We start from the raw sequence: 7854 nt of genomic DNA on the forward strand, positions 1-7854 counted from the left end.
CTGTCTAATCCTCAAATTACCCATGACTTCTTGAAATATCCTGGACATGGAATTAGAACCTTGATCTGATTGAACTTCAAGTGGTAACCCATATCTCGTAAAGAATTGGGTTAACTTCTCTACCACTACTCTCGCAGTAATTGTCCTCAGCAGGGAGCATCACACTGCAAAGTCAGCCTGCGGCCTCAGTCTGTTATATATCGGTGTAGGTGGGCCTGAGGCAGAATTTAGAATAAAAGAAACACAAAAGAGCCATGGCGATAGTAGATGTGAACAAGTTGATGGTAATGGATAACCTGTCACCATTTTTCAACCCTTTTCAGTTTGAGATCACCTTCAACTGCATCAAAGATCTGTCTGAGGATTTGGAATGGAGGATCACTTCTGTGGATTCAGTCAAAAGTGAAGAATATGACCAGGTCCTGGACTCTGTGCTTTGTGGGGCCTATTCTTAATGGAAGACTCATGTTTATTTCTCAGGCTGATGCAACAAATCCTTCCCTTATCCCAGAAATATAGTTGTCATTTTAATAACTTGCACTTACTGAGTTCAAGAGTTCTTCAGATTGGGTATTATGTAAATAATGACTCAATCTGGAGCTGTGGGAAAATCCTCCAGTGAAACCAGATTTCTCTAAGCTCCAGTGAAGCATTTTGACAACAAATCTACAATTTACAAGGTCCCATATCAACTGGGATAACAGCAGTGAAAAAGTAGATAATTCTGAATACACAAATCTGCAGATGTAACTCATGCCTTCCACAAATATGTTGCCTTCAGCTTCGAAGGGCTTCAACGTGACATCAGGAAAAAATAGAAAAAAGTTAAAGCTAAAGACAAATTGAGCCCAATTTTAACTCACTCAAAATTGATTCACTTACACAGAGTTAAAATCGCGCCCATTATATCTGAATGTACAAGCACTTGCAACAAAATAGATGAATTCATAGCACAGATAGAAATTAATGGGTTTAATGTAATAACCATTATGGAAATGTGGTTGCACAGTGACCAAGGTTGGAAACTAAATGTTTCACGATACTTGACTTTCAGAAAAGATGGACAAAATGGAAAAGGAGTCGGGGTAGCTTTGATAATAAAGGATACGATAAAAACAGTAGAGAGAAGGGATCTGAGCTCAGAAAAATCAAGAAGTATTATCAGTTTGGGTGGAGCTAAGAAACAGCAAGGGACAGAAAACATTGATGGGAGTAGTTTATAGGCCCCTTAACAGTAGTGTAGTGTAGAGCATAAATCAGGAAATTAGATATATTTGTAATAAGGATAATATAGTAATCATGGAAGACGCAATCTTCATTTCGACTGGACGAACCAAATTTGTAGGAATAGTGTGGAGGACAAGTCCATGGAATGTATACAAGATAGTTTTCCAGATCAGTTTGTCAAGAAATCAACTAGGGAACAAGCTATTTTGGATCTAGTACTGTACAATCAGAAAGGGTTAATTAATAACTTTGTAGTAAAGAAGCCTCTGGGGAAGAGTGATCATAATATAATGAATTTTGAGTTTGAAAGTGATCTAGTTAAGTCCAAAACTAGGGTATTGAATCTGAACAAAGCAAACTTCGTTGGTTTAAATACCATGTTGGCGAGGCTACGTTTCAGAACTAGATGAAAAGATATGATGGGAGATAAGCAATGACGAGCATTTAAAGAATTACTTCATAATTTGCAACAAATATACATTCCCTTCAGGAATAAAAGACTCACAGGAAAAGTGGTCCAACTGTGACTAACAAGAGAAGTTAAGGGTAATATTAGATTAGAGGAAGAAGCTGATAATGTTGCAAAATAAGAGTAGTATGCCTGAGGATTGGGAGGATTTTAGAATTCAGCAAAGGAGGACCACAAAATTGATAAGGAAAATGAAAAGAAAGTATGAGTAGTCTAGCAAGAGACATAAAAACAGACTGTAAAAGTTTCCATAGGCATGTAAAAAGGTCAAGATTATTTAAAGTAAATGTGGGCCCATCTGAGGCAGAGACAGGAAGAATTAATGATATTATTAGTAAAAATATAGGATTGTAGAAATTAATGGGAATTAAAATCTACAAATCCCCTGGACCTGACAACCTGCATCTTAAGGTTTTAAAAGAGTTAGCTACAGAATTAGTGTGTGCATTAGCTTTGATCTTCCATAATTCCCTAGATTCTGAAACAGTTCCCAAGGATTGGAATTTAGCAAATGTAACAATTCATGAAAGGAGGGAGAGAGAAAACAGGGAATTATGGGACAGTTAGCCTCAGATTAATAATAGGGAAAGGCTAGAATATATTATTAGGCACGTGGTAAAACAGGGCATTGAGAGAGTCATAACATGATTGGGCAGAGTCAACACGGATTTATGAAAAGGAAATCGTATTTGACATATGTAGAGTTTTTTTAGGTTGTAACTAGCAGGATGGATAAGGGGGAACAGGTGGAAGTGGTGTATTTGAATTTTCAAAAAGCATTTGATAAGGTGACACACAAGTGGTTATTATACAAAATTAGGACCCATGGGATTGAGGGTAATTTAGGAGCATGGATTGAGGATGGGATAATGGACAGAAAACAGAGTAGGGATAGAAATCATAGAAGATTTACATCACAGAAGGAGGCCATTCAGCCCATTGTGTTTGTGCTGGTCAATGAAGAGCTACCCAGACTAATCCCACATTCCTGCACTGTGTCCATAGCCGTGCAGGTCATGGCTATTCAAGTAGACATCCGAGTCCTTGATAAATGTGGTGAGAATTTCTGCCTCTACCACCCTTTCAGGCAGTGAGTTCCAGGTGCCTGTCACCCTCAGTGAAAAAATGTTTCCTTCGTCTCCCCTCTAATCCTTCTAGCAATTACTTTAAATATAAGCAGCTGCTTTTTGACCCCTCTGTAAGGTACATAGGTCATCCCCATTTCCTCTACCTAGGCCCCTCATAATTTTATAAGCCTCAATTAAATCACCCCTCAATATCCTCTGTTCCAAGGAAAACAACCCCAGCCTATCCAATCATTTTTCATAGCTAAAATTTTACAGTCCTCGTAAACTTCCTTAGCATCCTCTCTAGTGCAATCACATCTTTCCTGTAATGTGTTCAAAGAGTCATTTATGAAGGAGACCATTCAGCACATCGAGTCCATGCCAGCTCTCCACAGAGTGATCCAGTCAGTCCCATTCCCTCGCTGTATCCCCATGGCTTTGTGAGTTTATTTCCTTCAAGTGCCCATCCAATTTCCTTTTGAAATCATTAATCGTCTCCGCTTCCACCACCCTCGTAGGCAGAGAGTTCCAGGTCATTACCACTCGCTGCGTAAAAAAGTTCTTCCTCACAACCACCATCCACCCACCCCCCGCATCTGTTGCCCAAAACCTTAAATCTGTCTCCCCTAGTCCTTGTACCATCAGCTAATGGGAACAGTTTCTCCTTTTCTACCCTATCTAAGCCTGTCACAATCTTGTACACGTCTATCAAATCTCCCCTCAATCTCCTTTGCTCCAAGGAGAACAACACCAACTTTTTAAAAAATTCGTTCCTGGGATGTGGGTGTCGCTGGCTATGCCAGCTTCTGCAAACTAAAATTAAAACAGAAAAAGCTGGAAATACTGAGCAGGTCAGGGAGCATCGGTGGAAAGAAAAGTGGAGTCAATGTTTCAGGTCGATGACCTTTCACCTCCGACTTGGCCTGTAGCTAAAATCCCTCATCCCTGGAATAATTCTAGTAAATCTCCTCTGCACCCTCTCAAAGGGGAGATGGTGGTATAGTGGTAATGACACCAGACTAGTAATCCAGAAACCCAAGTTAATACTCTGGGGACACAGGTTCAAATCCCACCATGGTAGTTGATGGAATTTAAATTCAATTAATTAAAAGAAATCTGGATTTGAAAACTGGTCATAGTAATGGTGATCTGAAATTACCATCGATTGTCATAACAACCTATCTCATTCACTAATGTCCTTTAGGGAAGGAAATCTGCTAGCTTTACCTGGTCTCCATGTGACTCCAGAACCCACAGCAATGAGTTAACTCCCCTCTGAATTCAGTTGTCAAGGGCAATTAGGGATGGGCAACAAATGCTATCCTTGCCAGCGACGCCCACATTCCTTGAATCAAATAAAAAAGGATCCTCTCATCCTTCCTACGGTGTGGTGTCCAGAACTGGACACAAAACCCTTGTTGGGGCCTAACTAGAGCTTTATACAGGCTCAGCATAACTTCCCTGCTTTTGTACTTAATACCTGTATTTATGAAGCCCAAGATCCCATATGCTTTATTAACCACTCTCTCAATATGTCCTGCCACATGTACCCCCAAGTCTCTCTGTTCCTGCACACTCTTCACAACTGTGCCATTGGCTGGAATTGTTTGTTGGGCAGGAGGCCCTGCCCACCAGCCGAAAAGTCGGTGGTGAGCCTGCCTCCAGTGGGCCTGGGCAGCCAGACTGGGATTTTTTTCGCTCCCCAGGCCTTTTATTGGTCTTGGGCAGGACTTTCACCTCCTTGAGGCAGGAAGTCCCGCCTAATGGAGCTGCCAACTAATCATTACATTTCTAACCTTTGCTAGTCCTGATGAAAGATCACAGACCTGAAACGTTAACTCTGCTTCCCTCTCCACAAATACTGCCAGACTTGCTAAATATTTCCTGCACTTTCTGTTCCCATTTACCAGTACTCACTGTTTTCTGTCCTTAAACTAGTTGTTATTTTTATCCAATCTGACACTGACCCTCCGATTCCATGAACCTCAATTTTGTTAACCAGCCTTTTATGTGGTACTTTGTCAAACACTTTCTTGAAATCCATATGAACAACATCCACCGCATTCCCTTTATCGAAGAAGGGTCACTGACCCGAAACGTTAATTCTGCTTCTCTTTACACTGATGCTGCCAGACCTGCTGAGTGATTCCAGCATTTCTTGTTTTTGTTTCAGATTTCCAGCATTTGCAGTATTTTGCTTTTATTCCCTTTATCAACCTTCTGTGTTACTTAATCAAAAAATTCAATGAGATTAGTCAAGCACGATCTGCCTTTTACAAATCTGTGCTGGCTCTCTTTAATTAACTCAAACCTCTCCAAGTGTCTGTTGATTTTTTTTCCCCCTGATTATTGTTTCTAAAACCTCATCCACCACTAATGTTAAACTGACCAGCCTGTAGTTACTAGGAATGTCCTTACACCCTTTCTTGAATAAGGGTGTCACATTTGCCACTCTCCAATCCTCTAGCACTTCCCCTTATCTAGGGAAGATTGGAAGATTATGATAATCCCTTCCACTATCTCTACCCCCACTTCCTTTAGCAACCTGGGATGCAAGCCATCTGGACCAGATGACTTATCTACCCGAAGCATAGCCAGCCTTTCCAGTACATCCTGTCTATCAATTTTCACCCATCCATTACCTTTACTATCTCAACTTCTACCAATATTTGTCAGCATCCTCTTCCTCAGTAAACACCGATGCAAAGTACGAATTAAATATTCTAGCCTTGCCCTGCGCCTCTAAGCATATATTACCCTCTTTGCCCCTAATAGGACCCATCCCACCTCTTACTACCCACATACTATTTACATGGTGACCAGAAATATACAGTCCTCAAGCTGTGGTCTAACTAGTGTTGTGTACAGTTCTAGCACAGGTCATTTTTGGGTTGGCAAGCTGTTATTCATGGGGTACTGCAAGGATCAGTGCTTGGGCCTCAGCTATTTATAATCTATATCAATGACTCAGACGAGCGGACTGAGTGTAATGTATCTAGGTTTGCTAACAATACAAAGTTAAATGGGAAAGTAAGTGGTGAGGAGGACACAAAGAGACTGCAAAGGCATATAGACAGGTTTTGCGAGTGGGCAACAATATGACTGACAAAATATAATGCGTTATCCAATTTGGAAGGAAAAATAGAAAAGCAGAATATTTTTAAATGGTGTGAGACAGGGAAATATTGGTGTGCAGAGGGACCTGGGTGTTCTTGTACATGAATCACAGAGAGTTAACACATGCAGGTACAGCAAGCAACTAGGAAAGCAAATGGTATGTTAGTCTTTATTACAAAGGGATTGGAGTATAAGATTGAAGAAGTCTTCCTGCATTTATATAGGTCCTTGGTGAGACCACACCTGTCGTACTGTGTACATTTTTGGTCTCCTTACCTAAGGAAGGATATACTTGCCTTTGAGAGAGTACAACGAAGATTCACGAGACAGACTCCTGGAATAATAAGGTTGTCATTTGGGGAGAGATTGAGTAGATTAGGCCTATATTGCCTGGAATTTAGAAGAATGAGAGGTGATCTCATTGAAACATATAAAATTCTTAAGGGGTTTGACAGAGTAAATGCTGGGAGGATGTTTCCCCTGGCTGGGGAATCTACAACATAGGGCCACAGTCTCAGAATAAGGGGTTGGCCATTTAGAACTGAGATGAGGAGAAATTTCTTGACCCAACAGATTGGAATTCTCTACCCTAAAGAGCTATGGATGTTCAGTCGTTGAATATTCAAGGCTGAAATTGATAGATTTTTGGGCACTAAAGGAAGCAAGGGATATGGGACTGGGTGGGAAAGTGGAATTGAGGTAGAAGATCAGTACTATATATTGTTATACTACCTCTAGGGTTGTAATCTCGGGATTACTCCCTGTGCTACGTGCCAGTGAAGCTAGAAATAGGAAAATAGTACAGCTAAACACGTGGCTGAACAGCTGGTGTAGAAGGGAGGGTTTCAGATATCTGGACCATTGGGATCTCTTCAGGGACAGATGGGACCTGCACAAGAAGGACGGGTTGCATCTAAACTGGAGGGACACAAATATCCTGGCTGAAGGTTTGCTAGCGTCACTCGGGAGGGTTTAAACAAGTGTGGCAGGGGGGTGGGAACCAGAGCAGTAGGACAGCAAGTGAAATAAATGAGGAGGAACTAGTAAATAAGGCCAGTAAGACGAAGAGGAAGAGCAAGCAGGGAGATGTTGCGGAGAACAGCGGGACTGGTGGTCTGAAGTGCATTTGTTTCAATGCGAGAAGTATAACAGGTAAGGCAGATGAACTTAGAGCTTGGATTAGTACTTGGAAATATGATGTTGTTGCTATTACAGAGACTTGGTTGAGGGAAGGGCGGGATTGGCAGCTAAATATTCCAGGATTTAGAAGCTTCAGGCAGGATAGAGGGGGATGTAAAAGGGGTGGGGGAGTTGCATTACTGGTTAAGGAGAATATCACAGCTGTACTGCGGGAGGACACCTCAGAGGGGTCATGCAGGCAATATGGGTGGAGCTCAGGAATAGGAAGGGTGCAGTCACGATGTTGGGGGTTTTCTACAGGCCTCCCAACAGCCAGCGGGAGGTAGAGGAGCAGATATGTAGACAGATTTTGGAAAGATGTAAAGGTAACAGGGTTGTAGTGGTGGGTGATTTTAACTTCCCCTATATTGACTGGGACTCACTTAGTGCTAGGGGCTTGGATGGGGCAGAATTTGTAAGGAGCATCCAGGAGGGCTTCTTGAAACAATATGTAGATAGTCCAACTAGGGATGGGGCCGTACCGGACCTGGTATTGGGGAAAGAGCCCGGCCAGGTGGTCGAAGTTTCAGCGGGGGAGCATTTCGGGAACAGTGACCATAAATCCATAAGTTTTAAGGTACTTGTGGATAAGGATCAGAGTAGTCCTCGGGTGAAGGTGCTAAATTAGGGGAAGGCTAATTATAACAATATTAGGCAGGAACTGAAGAATTTAGATTGGGGGTGGCTGTTTGAGGGTAAATCAACATCTGACATGTGGGAGTCTTTCAAATGTCAGTTGATTAGAATCCAGGACCAGCATGTTCCTGTGAGGAAGAAAGACAAGTTTGGCAAGTT

At 41.8% G+C, this 7854-nt stretch overlaps 1 pseudogene; it reads left to right on the plus strand.

Annotated features, from left to right (window-relative positions):
* The first annotated feature begins 254 nt into the window (after window positions 1–254).
* LOC137379772 (histone chaperone ASF1 pseudogene) lies at window positions 255–1223 on the plus strand (annotated as a pseudogene).
* Window positions 1224–7854: the final 6631 nt, after the last annotated feature.

The sequence above is a fragment of the Heterodontus francisci genome, chromosome 18, assembly GCF_036365525.1.
Source record: "Heterodontus francisci isolate sHetFra1 chromosome 18, sHetFra1.hap1, whole genome shotgun sequence".
NCBI lineage: Eukaryota > Metazoa > Chordata > Chondrichthyes > Heterodontiformes > Heterodontidae > Heterodontus > Heterodontus francisci.